We start from the raw sequence: 19,451 nt of genomic DNA on the forward strand, positions 1-19,451 counted from the left end.
AATCATCATCCATAGCAGCATACCAACCAACAACCTCTAGCAGCAGGCAACAGTATGCACAAGAAACCATAAGTATCAATAAAAAACATCATAATGAACAACATCATGCAACAATGTACATATGAGGCATCAACCAACACCTACATAACAACCACATAGCAGAAACATCAATGGTCATCATCAACCTCTCTTCTTATTTTATGAGGTCAAGAACACCAATAATAAAAAACGTAGCATGAGGCACATCATGACACCTCCAATCAGATCATAATGCCAAAAATTTATGGCTCAAGTAATGAGAGAAAATAATTCTCCCACTAAACACATGCCATCTCCTAGCTGTAGTGATTGGTTCATTGCAACATTTGCTTCCTTGCTAAAGGAAAGAAACACAAGCTGGACCAAGACTCCAAATTACGATGACTCAAATGACATAAATATTGATAAAGACATGGTTGTAGAAGTAACATAATACCTCATACATGACCAATACATGACCTCATGAAATACTTTTACATGAATTCCCAACTCTAGCACCAAACCACTAGAAGACCCAATGATAAAACAATACAAGTATAGGGAATTATGATCATTTCACATGAATATATCAATAAATAAATAGCTTCCATAATCATATCTTATCAACCAATGACTCAAATACATGACATATCATTATTGTTACAACATCATTAGCCCATACAAGTGACTGCAATAAACTCCATAAACTTTCTTATCACCATGATGACTCAACTCACTAAGTACATGACTCTCAACCAACATAACATGATGAAACAATAACAAGTACATGGTTGTAATAATCATATAACATCCCACACATGGCTAGTCCAAGTCACAAATCTCCTTGGTACATGGTTTAACCAAGCTTCCAATCTATGCATGGTTGTACAACTTTTCAGCAAACTTGTTAGTGAAACCAAAATCATATATGTGGCTGAAAAATGTATCCATTTCACTCAGGAAAAAATGTATATAAATTTTGCAAATAACTAATTGAAAGTGATGAACAAAAATAAAAAAAAATCCATGCAAATATCAGACCATGCATATCTTCCCTTGAGCTCAACATACCTCCAATAGACAAGTTGATCCTATGGGCCTGAATGTGCTTGACGGTGAATGAACTCATAATATGTTGTTGCACCAACTTGTACTCGTCAAAATATTATACTTCTGTCATATGAAACCCCTAAGGTTATGCACCTCTCATAAAATCTGTAGTCCTCTATGAGTGTGTAAGAAATAATCATGGACTACAGGAGGGGATGTTATTCACTACTTTAAGAGTTGTTGCTCCTTCTCCCTCCACATGGTCTTTGGCTGCTTATTTTCTTCCTTCATTGGTTTTCTACTAGGTTCTCTTTGTTTTAATTTCTTTTTTCAAATTTTGCTTGAAAAATGAGGCAGAAAATAATCTCTTGCCATATGGCCAAAATTATGGCATGTATAGCACTCCACATGGCCAAGATATGTAGCAAGAGGATTAGATCTCCTGTTGCTCATGCTAGATATAAGCCTTGTATGAAATGTTATTCTCCTCCATTGGTTAGATTTGTAATCACACGTCTTATGGCCAAACAAGTTACATGAATAGAAATAACCATAAAAATCACGATTATACCTATTGGCCAATCTCCTTGGTTGTTGATACTGCTGCAAGGTCCACTGATTAGATCTATACGTTCTTCTCCTACAGTTAGCTGGAACATGCCCAAACTTGTGATAGTTGTAACATTCTACCTTATGCACGAAAGGAACAAAAGGACTTTTCTTCCTTTGAAATTTTACAAGTTTGTCACAATACTCTATTAGAGAAAAATGTTTTGTGAATGTAGGTGCTCTCTGAGGTTTTCTTTTATGCTCTTGTTGATTTTTTTCTTGATCTGTTGTTGGTTTTTCTTGTTTATCTGCTGCTAGTTTCCTTCTTTGCTACTCTTGTTGTTGGTATTTTTTGCTACAAGTTCTTTTGATTCCTTTGGTGTTTTTACCTACATGAAAACTAGATTCACCCTTTTGAAATCCAAGACCGTATTTATCCAATGGTCATCTCTAGATCTCAAGCAAATTATCCAAGGCCATAGTGCTATTTTCCAACTTTTGTTGCTTTCTTAAGGACATCACTTCAACTTCTAGTCTTTCACACTCATCTTCCTTCTCTTTTTACTACTTCCTCATGCCTTCCTCAACTCTTTCTGATTCTACCAATTTAATATTTAAGCTAATAATCTCTTCCTTGAGCTTGGCCTCCTTATCATCACAGATCTGCAATAGTTTTTCTCCATCCTTGCATGGAACTATTAGTCTAGAAATCTCATCTCTAATAACCTTAATATAATTTGTATGTTTACTAGGCACTTTTGCATGATCAAAATATGAATCATAAAAATTGTAACTCAAAAGAATATCATTAATATTTATAACTTTTGGGTTCATGATTTTCTGGTTTCTTCTCATCATTAGTTGAATTAGTTTCACTATTAGGATGACACTCTTGTGGATGAGATTCTTGTTTTTGAAGGCCCTTCTTCTTGTTCTTCTTTTTGTTGCTCTTTTTCTCATTCTCCATATTGTTGTTGGTAATGTCTCCACCTATGGATTCTAATGTGTCCCACATTTCCTTGGCATATTTCAAACCTACTAGCCTCTTCAAATCATCATCATGAATATTATTGTAGATTATGACTCTAGCTTGCACATCCTGAAGCAAAAATTCATCTGCAATTGGATGCTTGTCACAACCTTTACGTACTAATCTCCAAATATTAGATCCACTAGACAATAATTGAGATTTAACATTTTTGTGTTGTACCTTGTAATTTGCAGCAATGAGGACAATCATTCTGGAAAAAAAAAAAAAAACAAAAAAAAAAACAAAAACAAACAAAACAAAACAAAAAACAAAAACAAAAAACAAAAACAAAAACAAAAAAACAAAAACAAAAACAAAAAACAAAAAACAAAAACAAAAAACAAAAAACAAAAAAACAAAAACAAAAACAAAATAATAAAAAAAAACAAAAAACAAGAAAAAAAAAACAAAAACAAACAAACAAACAAACAAACAAAACAAAACAAAAAAAACATGCAAACAAACAAACAAAAAACAAAACAAAACAAATTTCTACCGACAAACCCTAGATCTACTCTCTAGTGATCCAACCAAGATCCCCACTCTGATACCAATTGTTAGAAACCTTTGAGCACTATTGGGGGGTGAATTAGTAGTGTGACTTATTATCAATTTTCACCAAATTAAACTTCTCTATTGAATCACTTATATTTACCAGCAACATATTATATCATCACATGAATATAAACAATGAAACTGCTAAATCAAACAACCATGAGAATAACTATACAGAACAAGCCATTAGAGACAACTACAAAAACCATCACACAAGAGACACAAAATATCTAGTAGAAAACCCTTAACTAGGAAAAAAACCACCCTTATTGCTATTGCATTGCTTTGAATCTTCTATTAAGAAAAATGCGCCCTTCACATAGATTGTTAACTCCGATCAGCCAGGAGACTCGACATCATATACAATCACCTTATTCCCATCATCCAGGAGACTTGATTCTACTTATCAGCTCAGAAGACTATGTTCTCACATGGATCTACGAACTACCATCCACTGAAAGCCACCACACAATCAATGATCCTTGCCCAACTCCAATTGGACTATCCAACAACCATTGGATTGAGAAATTGTTCCTTTCATTGAAAATTCACAATCACTGCTCCAAACCCATGAAGTCACTACTCCTATGCTCTATGCAGACCTTACTTCATCTATTTTCATACTAGATCAAAGACTTTCTTCTCAAATCGACTCAGCTCTTTAATGCGATCTCCAACAGTAAGAAAATCTCATCAAATCAAAATAACACCACAAATATGCTCTCTACTCTAGCAAAATAATGGCCACAATACATGCATAAAATCTGAATAACATCACCAGCAGCTAAAATAAATCTCACACTCAGCCATAATATCAAACCCTCACTCCAAATTATAATTTATGCATAATACAATTAACATAATACAAAACAATAGCTATGTGCCAAATGCACTAGCAGAAGCTGCAGAAACAAAAGTTAGAGTCACCAACAAAATATACTCCATCAGCATCAAAAAACTCTCCAAAGAATCTCTGCTACAACAACTTGCATCTCTGATCTGAAATTTGAACATCTAAATCAATATTATAACATAGTTACCAATCAAATGAGAAAATTATTGATTACCCTTTTTTTTGAGGTAGCAAAAAAATCACCTGAATTTGAAAAGTAGTTATTCAGAATACACCTCTTTTTTTCTCGAACATATTTTAGGCACTTTAAATTTTCTTATGTATCAAGTACGAACAATTTTTTATAAAGTTAGTGATTTTCATGTTGATTCTAAAAAGTGTTGATGCAACATCAACCCCTTTTTTTAGAGGGCTTATTTTTTACACTTTAAATTTTTTAAAGTATTAAGTGTGGATAATTTCCCCTTATTAAATATTGGTGATTTTCATTCTCATTTTGAAAAACATCATCATTTTTTTTTACATGCTAAATTTTCTAATGTCTTGAGTATACAATTTTTTTTTTAAATATTGATTATTTAACCATTTTTCAAGTTATCTTATTCCACTTCTTGTTTTTCATCCTAAGATGACTGTTTTTTAAGAGTTTTCCAGACATGTTTTTTTTGTGTTTCTTTTCAATGTTTTTTTATAATGATCTTTTTTTGCAAATTTTAAAAATAATAATAAGAACAATATTTCAAAGTTAGGATTTTTTATAAATTTATTTATCGTTAATTAATACTTCAATACACATAAAATAATTGTCACTTAAAAATAATAATTTTAAACATTCGACAAGAAATAAACATTTTTCATATAGATATATTAAAAAAATACATTTTTCAAAACCTTTTTGCTAAAAATGACATGTTAAATAAAATATTTTTATGAAAACTTTGAATAAACAAAGTTGGAAAAATAGCAATCTTAATGAATTTTATATCCAAAGATGACATTTGAAGCTTTTTTTTCCCAAAAAAAAATGATCCACTAAAATTTTAAATAAAAATAATTAAAAAATGTTAAACAAATAAAACATACAATTTGAAAAAACATCTTTAAAAAAAAAAAAACATTAAAAAAATAATAATAATTATAATTAAAAACATCAAAAAATAATTGAAAAAAAATAAAAAAGAATTCAAAAAATCTCCTAAAAAAATTTAAAAATAACACAAAGAAAAAAAATAAAAAATATTAAAACTAAATAATAATAATAATAATAATAATAATAAACAACTATATAAAAAAAACTAAAAGGAATTTTAAAAAAAAGTATAATTATAAAAAATATATATTATAAAAAAATTAAAATTAAAAATAATTAAAAAAATAAAACAATTAGCAAATAAATAAATAACATTTGAAAAAAAAAAAAACTAAATTATAAAAAAAAATAATAATAATAATTAAAAAATATTATAATTTAATTTTAAAATTATTAAAAAAAAAAACTATTAAAAAAACTAAATGAAAATTAAAAAAAAAAAAATTGCGGCTCTCGGCCTCGCCTGGCCAAGTGTTGATTTTGGGAATCAACCCTCACCAATGGACCTAAGGGCTACCACTGGGCTAGTGGAGGGGCTTGGAAAGGTCCTCTCCACCGGCCCAACAGTGGCCCCCAAGCCCCCAACTGATCGAGGTCGATTATGGGCTGGGGCCGAAGGCAACATTTTTTTTAATTTCAATTATTATTATTTTTTTATTTTAATTTTAATTGTTTTAAAGAGGTTTTTTTTATTATTTTAAAATTTTATTTTTTTATAATCATTTATTTTTTATTTTTTGTAAATGTTATTTATTTATTTTTAATTGTTTTATTTTATAATTACTTTTAAATTTTTAATTGTATTTTGGTTTTTGTTTTTATTTTTTTAATTTTAATATTTTTTTTTAATCTCATTAATGTGTGTTTTTTTTATATATTTGTTTTAAAGAGTATTTTTTTATTTTAATGTTTTATTTTAATTCCTTTTTATGTTTTTTTATTATTTTTTATGATTTTTATCTTTTCTGTTTAAATTTTTTAATTTTTTATTCAAATTTGTTTTTTTTTATATATAATTTTTTATTTTTCATTTTTATTTTTTATTTTTAGGATTTTTAGTTTTTTTTTCTAATTTACTTTTTATTTTTCTGAGTTAATTTTGATATTTTAAAACAATTTTTGTATTTGATTTTTTGTATATATATATATATATATATATATATATATATATATATATATATATTATTTTTTATGTCAGTCTTGATTATGAACCACAACAAGTGGTTCAGAACACGTCGACGTGAAAACTACTTTGTGATTTCTCCGGAAGATATTTTGTATATATTTTTTCATGTTTGATTTTGTTTTTTTATCATTATTAATGATTTTAATTTTTTATGTTTTAATATATCTTTTTATTTATTAGTTTTTTTTTTTTTAACTTTTTGTTTTTGTTTTATTTTTTATTTTTTTATGCTTGGGAGGACTACATGATCAATATAACACCCAAATCGGGGCAGGGAATTGAACCGATGACATCACATCAAGGAGTGTCTTAATAGAGCACGCGATCACCATCTATCCAAAACCTCATAGACGTTTTTGTTCTACTTCTAATTTCTTTCAATCATTTAATTTTTTTTTGTGTTTTTCATTTTTATTTATTTATCTATTTAATCATTATTTTGTTTTATTTTATTTTTATTTTTGCAGGGTCCATGTTGATCCTTGACTAACAATTCGACCCCATTATGTGTCAATTTAATAGTTGATTTTAAAGTTTTTTGTTATAGTAAATCAAGTATGCCCCCACAATGTGCCAATTTCATGGTTGGTTTTTAAGATTTCATTGCAATAGGTCGAGATCGCCTACCCTGCATGTCAATTTGATGGTTGATTTTAAAATTTTTGTTGCGATGTGTCAGGTTGTCTTAGGCTAAGATTTTAAAATAGCTATACTTCTAGCATTTAAAAAATAAATTATTCTTGGTATAATGACTCTTTCATTCAAGTGTTCATTTTTAAAGATTTTTTAGTCATAAACATTTTCCATAGTGTCATGCTTGAAATATATTGAATACTTAAGGTTTTTGTAGTCGTGATATTTGGTTTTAATTCCATGGTTGAAGAATCGTCAAAAAATTAGGGTTTTTCTAAGCACGATATTTTATCTTTAATTCTATGGTTGAAAACAATTATAAATATTTTATCTTTAACGTCCTCACTGAAAATTGTTGGAATTTTAAGGCTTTTCAGAGACATGATATTTTATCTTTAATGTCATGCTTGAAAATTTTTGGAATTTTAAGGTTTTCTGGAGTTTTGATATTTTAAGTTTAACACCATTGCTAAAAAGTGTTGAAAATTTACCCCGAAAAAATTTAAAAAAATAAATAAATAAATAAAATAAAATAAATAAATATTGTTATTCCAGCATCAACGCTTTTCGATTTCAAGGTGTTTTTTGGATGCAAAAAAATGGCTTTTATATTATTTTACTGTTACTTTTAAAAAAAATTGAAAATTTACTACGAAAAAAAAAGTGGTGATTCACAATCAATACTTTTCATTTTCAGGTTATTTTTTCATGTTTTTTGGGGTTTTTTGGCTAGAGTTCTTGTTTTCAGGGAATATTTCTCATTTGGTCAATAACTTTATTTTATGCTTCAACAAGTAGATCTACTCATTTTGCATTCTTTGGTACTCATACACTAAAGCTTCTATGCTCTACACAAGATCTGAAGCATTCTTCTATTTCTCTGCATCCTTCTCCCTCATACACTCACTCATCCAACAATCATGCAGCTCCAAAGTAAGAATATAAAACATGCAGGGCGAATTTCACTTTTGGATTGGGATCAAGAGTGCACAAAGTTGACAAAATCCAACCATAATCATCACTACTTGTGCACTAAAGGTGTTCACACCCAATGGAGGATTTATTCAACCATTTCTAGCCTTAACTAATTAATTTAGAAGCTTCCACAAATTACCATGTTAAATTTCTCCAATGTGCATGAGGAATGAAGAGAAATTTACTTCCAAGATGTATACGCAACTTTCCTTTGTAAAGCTTGTTTATACATGGGTTTCCTTCACAAGACTTGTGTATTCCCTTAAAACTACAAGTTTTCAACTCTACTTGGCATCAAACTTCCTGAAATTGATCCTCTTCTTCTCTAAGCATCTATACAAGCGTCCAAACTTCTTCCAAACCTTTTGACACTTCTACAAATAGGCCAAACATGTCTCCCAAGTACCACAACCAAATGGACGTACAAACCAATAAGCAAGGGTTGACAAGACTGCTAACAAGTCCTCCATTCTCCTCAAACAGTTGCACAAGCTACAACACCTCTCAACATCACTTTGTAGCACCTCTACAACATCATCATCATCATGAGGCCAAACCATCACTACCACAATTCATCTCCATGAGCATAATCATGAATACCTATATGAAGACCTAGTATGCCAACTCAATAACATGAATGACGCCTGAGCCATCATCTCCATCACATGTATATATGAATCATCCACCTGTAGTAGTGTCAACAACCATCAACCATACCAATTCCATCATCTGACCATCATGAGTGTGACATCATAACGTTGACATCAATTCCAACATAATTAGCTTAATGTTAACTCAATCAGTTGTAACCATACTACAAGAATGGCATCAATGCAACAAATAGGCTACATAGGGTTGACATCAATGCCAACATGAACTAGTTTCCATCATGAAACCAATGCTAACATCAGCTAGCTAGAACAATGCACACCCTAATTCCAACATATTGTGTTATATGCAATGGGGAATGGATTCTTTGCTTTTTAATGTGAATATAAATAATACAAGGACGTATCCTTTCGAATTGGTCCAGAGTTTTTTTGTTCTCATGGTATGTATTTGAATAAGTGGATGCTTGATTTCAAAGCCCATGAATATATCTTAACGATAATTTCTGAGTAATTTAAATTACCTCGACTCCATATTTCATGCTGGAGTGATGATTTCCTTTGAGCAAAAGGGAATAGAGTTGGAAAATACATAGATAAAATTGAACCCAAGGGATCCCAATTTGTGTGTACAAGTATCTATGTGGAAGTGGATCTTGAAAAATGGTTTCTAGCAGAAGTCAATCTAACCCTAGGAGAGTGAAATCACCAACAAATCCTTGACTACAAGAAGATCTTGTTCAAGTGTCGAATTTGTCATGAATACAAGAATTTTTCTTGAGACTACACTAAAATCCCAAAAAATGTTGGTCTAGACTAGAATGTGACATTTGAGGGACAATGGAAAACACAATGAAAAAGATCAAAAGGAAAAGATACTGCCTAAAACCCCAAGCGGCTCATGGAAAAAATGATCCATCTACCTCAAACAATCCCTTCAGCACTCTGAGGAACCACGAATAGGAAAGGGTGGATGGATTCAATGTGGTAGTGAACAACGCAACCCAAGAGGATGAGGAGGAATTCAAAGACATGGAAGAAGGTGAAATAAATGAGGACAATTGCCCTCGGGCTCTTGATCCTCCAAGGCCAGATGTGTTGAAATAGATGGTGGGAGGTTTTCAACCTCATTCCCATTCTTTAAAATATCCAAGTGTTAGTGTTGCAGAGGAGATCGCGAGGGTCATTTCCCATCATATGACACAAAATATAGTGTGGGATGATGAGAGCACCAATAATGAATCAGAGATCACAAGGAAGAAATTTGGTCGACTGCCAAAAACGATGGTTCGAGAAAAAGAAGCAGGGAAGAACAAGAAGTTAGGGAAACAACCAATAATAAAGAAGTATTCAAGGCAAAACGGTGTTGGAATTATGGTGTGCATGGTTCCAACTAGCTAATGTTGGCATCGTTTCATGATGGTAGCTAGCTCATGTTTGCATTGATGTTAACCCTTTGTAGCCTAGTTGATTTGTGGATGTCGTCCTTGTAGAATGGATGCATCTAGTTGAGTTGGCATTGTGTTGGTTATGTTGGCATTGATTTCCACCCTTGATGTCAGCATTTGATGATGTAGCTTGATGGTAGTATGGTCTTCATGGAGGTGTTTCCTTGTGTTTCCTTGTGTTGCCTTGTGTTTCCTTATGTTGGCTTGTGTTGACATGATTAGATTCATTGTTATTACTGCTAGAGATAGATGTTGTTTACAAGAGTTGGAGATGACTGTTGAATTGTTCTATGTTGTTGAGTTGTCACACTTGATGAGTGTTAGGTCTTCATCTAGGTCTTCATGCTAGAGATGACTTGTTGTAGTAGTGTGTTGGCTTGATGATGATGTTGCAGGAGTATTACAATGGTACATGTATTTTTGGTATTGGCATTGCATGGTATTGGTATGTGTGTGTGAAGTAGGTTGGCATGTGATATTACTATGGTAGTATAGGAGTCCTTGGTATTGACATAACCATTATATTTTCTCGTGGTATCTTTTTGGATATTACCATGATACAAGTGTCATTGGTTCTAACATAACCAAGGTATTTACTCGTGGTATTGTTTTGGTGATCACCATGGTACAAGAATCCTTGGTATGGATACAACCATGGTATTTTCTTGTGGTATTGGCTTAGAGATTTCCATGGTACAAGTGTCCTTGGTATTGACATAACCAAGGTATTTTCCCATGGTATTGGTTTGGAGATTACCAGTATACATGTGTCCTTGGTATTGACATAACCAAGGTATTTTCCCACAGTATTGGTTTGGATATTACCATGGTACATGTGCCCTGAGTATTAGCATAACCATGGTATTTTCCTGTGGTATTCACTTGGAGAATTGTTGAGGATATTTTGGCTTTTACTTATGTGAAAAAAAATAGTGTTGTTGGTTGGCTGGTTGAGTGATAATGTGAGTTAGAGAATGTTGCATTGTGTTAGTATGCTTCAGACTCATTTTGTGAGAAGGATGCTTTAATGTATGTGTTATAATGGCAGTAAAATGAGCAGATCTATTTGTTGAAGCAATGTTTTGATTCTGATTACAAATTGCAGACCAGACAAGCAGAGAATTGTATTAAAGGTGTTGGTAGAGATGGAGATCTTAGTATAGCTCCATATTTGAGACTCTCACTTTTGTTTTGCAAGTGTTACTAGTGTGATCATCACATAGCCATTGTGTTGTATTTTGTTAATTATATTATGCATAAATTACAATTTAGAGTGAGGGTTGATATTATGGTTGAGTGTGAGGTTTATTTTTTCTCCTAATGATATTATTGTTCAATTTTTGTTGGATCAATTGTGGCCACTATTTTTCTTTAGTGGAGAGCATATGATTGTGATGATTTATTTGATTTATTGATGGTGTCTTGTTGTTTGAGATTGTATTGTAGAGTTGAATTGAGTTGAGCGAAAAGTTTTGGGATCCAGTGTGAAAATATATGAAACAAGGCTTGCATAGAGTAGATGAGTATTGACTTCATGAGAATGGATCAGTGATTTTGAAGCTTCAACGAAATCATTAGTTACTCCATCCAATGGTAGTTAGATATTCGAATTGCAGTTGGGCGAGGATCGTTGATTGTGGTGGATTTCAGTGGATAGTAGTCCATAGATTTGTGTGAGAACATAGTATTCTGAGTTGAACAATAGAATCTAGTCACCTAGATGATTGGTGTTGGCCTATTCTATATGAGGTTGAGTCTCCTATATGATAGGAGTTAGCAAATCCATGTAAAATACATATTTTTCTTGATAGAAGATTCAGAGTAGTGCAATAGCAGCAAAGGTGGTTTTTCATCCAGTGAAGGGTTTTCCACTAGATATCTTATGTATCTTTTGTGGATCTGTTTTGATGTGTTGATTATTGGTCCTCTCATGGTTATCTTTTTTAATTTTCTTATATGGTTTATATGCATGACATAATCTAATGTGTTGTTGGACAATATATGTGATTCAGTAAGAAGTTTAAATTGGTAAAACAATTAATAAGACACGCTACTCATTCACCCCACCCTTGTTAGTAGTGTTAAAATTATTCCAACAATTGGTATTAGAGCAAGGCTCTTGGTTGCAGCTTGATCACTGGAGAGTAGATCTTGGGTTTGTTGGCGAAAATTTTGAATTTTTTTTAGAATGACTTCTCAAGGAGTGGTTTTCCTTACTGCTACAAATTTCAAGGTATGGAGAAAAACTGTTAAATTTCAAAAAAAAATGTTTGGATCTAGAATTTGGAGAATAGTATGTGAAGTTTGTGGAAAGGATCCAATTGCAGCTAAAGTTTTGTTGCAAGATATGTAAGCTCGATGAATAATCTACATGAATCTTCATGATGATGATTTGAAGAAGCTAGTAGGTTTGAAACAAGCCAAAGAAATGTGGGACAAGCTATAATACATATTTGGAGATGGTATCAGCATTAATATCAAGAATGATAATAAAAGAAACAAAAAGAAGAATAACAAGTAGGGCCTTAAGAATCAAGAAGCTTAGCCAAAAGAGTCTCATCTTTCTAATGCAAGTGGTTCAGTCAATAATGTGAAAAAATCAAATGATCAAGAACAAAAGGTATTACAGCAAAATGAATCCAAAGGTATATATGCTAATGATTTTCTTTTGAGTTACCATTTTGAGGATTCATATTTTGATTATGTTGAAGTTCCTAGTGAAGATGAGAATGATATTAAGGGTCTTAGAGCTGATATTTCTAGACTAACAACTGCATGGAAGGATCAAGAAAAAATATTGCAGATCTGTGATGATTATAAGGAGGCCAAACTCAAGGAGGAGATTTTCCACCTAAAGATTAAATTGGAAGAATCATAAAAATTTGAGGAAGGCATGAGGAAGCAGTACAAAGAAAAGGAAAATGAGCATGAGAGATTAGAATTTGAAGTGGTGTCCTTGAGAAAGCAGTGAAAGATGGAGAAGAGAATTGTAGCCTTGGAAAATTTTCTTGAGACCCATGAATCACCATTGGATAAATATGGTCTTGCATTTCAAAACGGTGAGTCTAGTTTGCATGTAGGAAAAAACAAGAAAGAAGAAACCATGAAGCATGTAGCAAACAAAACCAGCAGCCAGAATGAGAATCAAGGAAATAATAAGTACAGCTAGCTACAGATCAAGTAGCAAAACCAACAACAGCAAAGAAAAAACCTCAAGGAGCTCCTACTTTCATAAAACCTTTGGCTCCTAGAGAGGATCGTTGAAGACCTGTAAAATTTCAAAGGAATCAAATTCCTTTTGTTCCTTTTGTGCATAAGGTGGAATGTTACTGTTACCACTCAGGTTGTTCCCCAAAAGCAATAGAAAATGGAATACGGCCGAGGTAACCACTAACCAGTCTTTTAGCTACAGATTCTAGCCAATCTACAACCAGAGAGGGCTCTCTCTTTGTGATTTAGCTTTGTTTTGCTATATGTTAGGCTAGTTATGAAGCACAAGTGTTTGTTTGGTGTTTGGAAGGTGACATTCAATAAAATAGGGCTGCAAAATAAGAGATGTTCAGACCATTGGGTTTAATGGAGTCTAATGAAAATAAACTTTTGGGTATGGTTTCTTTGACAAAGGAGAAACTACAGAGCAAGATAATTAACCATGGGACCATTTTCAAACTGAAATAAGATGAAATGGAGTCAGGGAATGAAAGGTAATTAAGAATCTTTCATTATGCTAACAGAGGGAAATTGAGTAAACACTACCAAGGAGCAGTTAAGAATTCCTTAATTGTATTCAGAGTGTAAGAACTAGGGAGACAGGAGCAGTCAAGAATTCATGCCTATGCTAGTCCTGTAGAAAACATAAAAATTGACAGGAATTGAACACAGAGTACAGCAAGGTAAATTTTGGGCTATTCTTTTTTCCTGCAATTTAGAACATGATATATAGATGATATATAAAACATAGGAACAGTAAAACAAGAGTTAAAAAGACTTATTGATCCATGAGGTAATACGCGAATTCTATAACACATTCTTCTGCCATTAATTCCACAACCGACAAGTTCATCAGCAAAGCATTCCAGCAATCTTTATTCAGAAGAGTTCTCAAAATTTACAGTGCAGGTTCATAATGATATTCACCAACCAACCCCCAATACATTTCTAGGGGACGTATTTATACAAAAAGAGTTACAAAATATCTCATAGAGGAAATATCAAGCAACAAATTTATCCATCTACTTCTTCAAAGGCAGTAATTGACATTGAAAACAGAGTGCAATGAATGTAGGAGTAACTTCTGCTGTACTGGCTGCCTTAGGTGGTCTGCTGTATTTGACTTTTTGACTCAATAAGTTGGATGGTAGTTGTCTCTTTAATTTGCATCCCTACATTGCTGTCCCGGCCCTTTCATCTATCCCTGATTGTGCTTTAATGCTTTTTAGCGTGAATTCCTTCCTTTATTATTTTCATTTTTTTTATATGTGACACATGCATTTGAATTCGATTATATGCAGATGATCAAAAAGAACAAGCACCAAAAACTACCTTGGTAAAACCTCCAACATGCTCTGCCACCATTGGTCTGTTGGCAACTGGTGTCTTTGTAGTTTTATCAGTATTTCATCAGCTTCAGTATACCTGTAGAAATTGGGTTGTACCTCAAAAAGATGTGTTATTTCATGCTCAATATAGAACAGATTTTCTAACTTGTCATATAAGCTTTGTCCAGAGGGAGGTACTATGTCTTTTGAAGTGATTGATCATGCTATGATCTGATTTGCAACATATGTGTTTACCCTGTGAGGCATATTGTTCATGTGTCAACAGCCTCTGATTGCTGGTTAACAAACTGGGTAGACCCTTTTGCTGCAAGATTGTAAACTTTTCTGTAAAAGCATTTATTTCTATCTGCATTTCTTGACACTTTCTCTCCAGATTTTGTACAAAATTCTTCATAGTCAACACCTTTTTAATTGTCAAAATTGTACCTGTTATGTCCCCAATATCTAGAGGTGCTAGTTGTTCTCTAGTATGAGTATTCAAAAAATGAATTAGTCTATTGGCCTTTTCGGGCATGTTTCTCAATAAAGCTCTGGCCTTTTAGATCTCCACTCAGGCTATTTCTATCAATTCAATTTTCTCATGGATAGTCTGTATTGATCTCCATTGATCAGTGACGGACTGGCCAATCTTAGTCCACAAAATTGTTTTGATTTCTGACAGAGTTTTATGAAGAGTCAGATCATTCTCCAAAGATTTTACCTTATTTTCCAAGGCCTTTACCTCTCTTCTTTTTTCAGCCACAGTTATTTTTTATTTATCATAGCTTACCTCTAAGTTTGCCAGTTTTTCTTTGGCTTCCTTTAGCTCTGCCATTTGGAGTTCTAAGGCCTTTATTTCCTCCATCATATTTTCCATGCTCATGCTAGTATCTGGCACTGTTTTTGTTGTTGCTGATGAAGTATCTGTGGCTGATGTACCTGTTGTCGATGCGGGGGCAGTGGGAGGGACTGATGTTGTTGCTGTAGGAGGAGCAGTTGTAGCTATTGGGGCTGTTTGAGCTGGCTGAGAGGCCAACTCTCCCTGTTTTTCCTGCAATGCTTTCTCTAAAGCCTGCTCTGTTTCACTTAGCCTTTGATTCATTTTTATTAACACATCCATCATATATTCTTCTTCTTTTTCTTTCACCATCTTTGTGGTCTGCGGATGCATAGTAACTGGCAGTTTTAACTGTTTCTTGAGGGCAGCTATGTCATCCTCCTTTTTCTTTATCAGTGCTTTTACTGCCTTGGGGTCCTTGGGATTATGTCCTAGCTCAATGATGATTTCTTCCAAGGACCTTATCCTATCGTCCTTGGCCAGAGAGGATACATTTTCCAACTCTAATTGAGCAGATGTATTGTTCAGTGAATTCTGCAATTGTTGAGCTTGTATGGCTTTATCTGCTAGAGTGGAATAAACCATTTCACCGGTTTGTTTGTGCAGCTCAACCTGGTCCAAAGGGTGAATGTCTTTGGAAAGAGCCTCCAGATTTGTTCTAATATAATCGGCAGCTGACTATCGCTGCTGCACTGTGGGCTTGAAATGACTCAAGATCAATTTCCATTCCTTGATATCATAGGCAGACATCCATCTCTACTGTTTGGCAGGAGTCATTTTGAGGAACTGATCGTAAAGCTGCATTCTTATTGGCTCATTTTGTGCCTTGATCTCCATGAATGGCCTCTTAATATCGGAACTTTCTTTGCTTTGTGGCCGTGCTGATGAAATTTCCATAATAGGTTGTTTTCCAAATTTCTGTCCATGAGAACTGGTCGAAGATTCTGTCACTAGGGAAGTTAGTGGGCTGGCTGCCCTTTCACTTCTTGGACTTTCAATGATCTCCTCAATAACTTCCTCTTCAAGTATAGGATCCACTCTCTGCCTCTTTGCTTCTGGCTGTTCTACTAGCCCACTTATTGGTGTGTCCTCTTCTCGGTCCCTTTTTCTACCCTTCTCCTCATTGAGAGGAGTCTGCAACGCTAGTATCTCTGGTGCATGGGTCTGGGCAGGAGGAATTTTCGCTTGGCCTTGTTGCTGTGATGATGTTGACTGATCGGTCATTTCTTGGTGCTCTGAATGCAGCACCTCTTTGGCTTTAGATGTCCCTATAGGTGGAGTATCCTCTTGGGCAGGTTGTTGTGAAGTTGTAGCAGCTGATGTGCCCACTCCAATGTGTTGAGGCAATTTGAAAGAGACCTATCCAAAAGAGTCCAGGTCAAGAGTTTTTTCAAGGTCTTTCATTGCTTGCTCCATTTTCTCTTCCTCAATAATCTGTTCTACCAATGTACCTTCTACCCATTCATCTTGATTAGCATACTGTTCTATATCAGGGATTCTACAATGTTCATAGCCTGATAGCCTATATTTTGTCTTTCTATCATTGATAAATCCTTTTGGGTCATAGGGTACCCACCAAAAACTCCTTTTTAGTTTGAGTTGCTCACTTAATATCTTTTCAGCATCTTTCCACCCTTCATTTTTGTTAATGATGAGGGGGCCTAGTTGGTTTCTTAGCTTCAGCTGAGCCTTTTTCTTGGCCTCATAAAAATGAGTCAAATCTGAGCTAATAAACTACCTAAAGTATTCAAGGGTAAACCATCTCATAGGCACATATCTTGGCAGCTTGTAGGGGCACAATTCATAGCCATAAATCCTGATATCTGTGTGATTTTCGTAAAAGTACCAGTCACCTATTTTATAGCTTTTGGATAGCTGCAAGATTTTCTGCATTTCAGCTGAGAGTTTGGGAGGGAGACTTCTCATCAGTAGAGATGAGATTGGATATATGAATAGATCAATGAACTCACAATAAGTATAAGGAGAATTATGGACTATATGGAAGATTAGGGTCCAAAATATGACAGATCTCCTTTCTCCTTTTGCATCCAATTTCTTTACAGGGAACTGAAAACTATCTATTTGATAGTATAAGAATAGATGATATATATAGGTTGTATACTTGAAAACCCCTTCTCTATTTAGGCTCATGAATTGTTCATGGATTTTGTTGCTAATGAAGGTATCAAAGTCAAACTTGATGGCAGAAGGGTGTCCTAGAATAAATATAGACATCAGAGCTAGAATGGTTTTACCAACATACTCACTTGTTCTAAAACCCAGGACATAGGATATCATGTCAATAATAGTTCTCCCAACTTCATTGAAATAGAACTGGTGAAAAGGAGGTGAATCTCTGGGCTGGGAGTCTGGGCTCATGAATAAATTGGCAATTCAGCCTATTTCTGCAGAGGATAGTTTGAAGCCTTGGTCCAGCAAATGTTTCATAGACATAGGAGCTAGAGGCTGATTAGGCTTGAAATGCAACATCTCATTGATTGAGTCAGGAGGGATATAGAACAGGATAGTGCCATTTGGGGACATGACTGCTCTTTTAGTGGGCTCATAGTTAGCACAACACAAACGGATTATATCTAGAAATACATTGACTGATGGAAGATAATATATGGGCAGATTGGACTCCCATATGCCATAGAGATTAGTCTTGTTTAGATAGTTGTTTCTAATTTCACAAAATGTTTGCAGATGGTTTTTGATACCCATTAAGTCTTGAATTTGGAAGTCCCTATCAGCTAAGGGCAACCATTCCAGCTCCTTGTGTGGTGCATTCAAGGGGGCAACATTAAGGGCCATTGGAGGTTCCATTCTTCAAATTATTTTATGACTCTTTCAACTTGTAATTAGGGCTTTTGCAGCAACAATATGGTAAAATGATAGCTTGTAGGCTTTTCTGTGGAAATTGCAGGCGGAAATAAGCTTAATTTCAGCTCGATGGGTGAAGTTGCAAAGGGAAACACAGTTCACATGTTTTCTTTGGAAAAAATGGGCCGAACAGAGGTTAAAATGCAGAGGTTTGGGGGAAGCACTGTGTTTTTAATTAGAATTTTGGTTCTACAGGCAATTTTTGGAGAAAAACTTGGAAAAACAGGGTTTGGGAGAAGAATTTGGGTAAACACCTATTCTATGGATGCCTGGTGCACAATGTGGGTGGCAGACCGAGCTGAGGGACCGAGAAGCGGAGTTGATTTCCCTGGGTGGAGAACTGTTCAATGGAAATGGAGTTTTGGTCATTGAAAACCATGCAAATATCGCGCAAAACAACCAAAGTGAAATGGATAAAAACGACGTTTTAACGGCTTTTTGACAAAAAATTTGATTTTGGTGGGTTTTTGGCGTGCTTCGGTCGGGTGACGTCAGCATGACGTCATGATTTTTCGTATAGCGGCGGGTACGGAGGCCGACTTGGCAGTGACGTGGCAGACACGGTGGATGATACAGAGGTGGGGTGGTAGGTGACGTGTCTGCTGACATGAGGGTGAGGAGGGAGTGATGTCAGCGAGCTAGGGAATAGGTGGTAAGCAGTTTGGCCCCCACACCGCCTTTGGTCCAAAGTGGTTTTGTCAGAGGGGGCAGTGATCACGCCGGGTGCCTAACAACTATCCTTTGTACGGCGGCAATACCATCCATCCCCCGGACGCTATCGTTCAGCATATGATGGCTTGCAATATGCATGAGGGTTGTCCGATCTGGGGGATCGGATCCAACGGCTGGCGGCATGTTAAGCAGGCAGAGGGGTAATATATGGGACCCGCCATAATATTTCATTGTTTTTTAAGGTTTTGCGGAAAATCACAATGTAATTCAATTGTGGGTTTTGCGGGTTGGTTATTTAATTAACCAAATGTTAATTAAATCCCAAGGTTATACGTGCATGGGGGGTTATTATAAGGTTCCAAGTGAACCTATAATTCCCGAAATGCCATGTTTTATGGCTAAAATTGCCGGGGGTTGGGATATTTAGATTTTTAGGGATTTTTATGTTATTTTATGTATAATAGGGGTGGGGAAAACTTTAAATAGGAGCTATACAATAAAGTTAAAGTGTTAATATGGTTTTGT

The sequence above is a fragment of the Pinus tabuliformis genome, chromosome 4_2 (assembly GCF_031772625.1).
Source record: "Pinus tabuliformis cultivar Carrire ecotype Pingquan chromosome 4_2, CPIR1, whole genome shotgun sequence".
NCBI lineage: Eukaryota > Viridiplantae > Streptophyta > Pinopsida > Pinales > Pinaceae > Pinus > Pinus tabuliformis.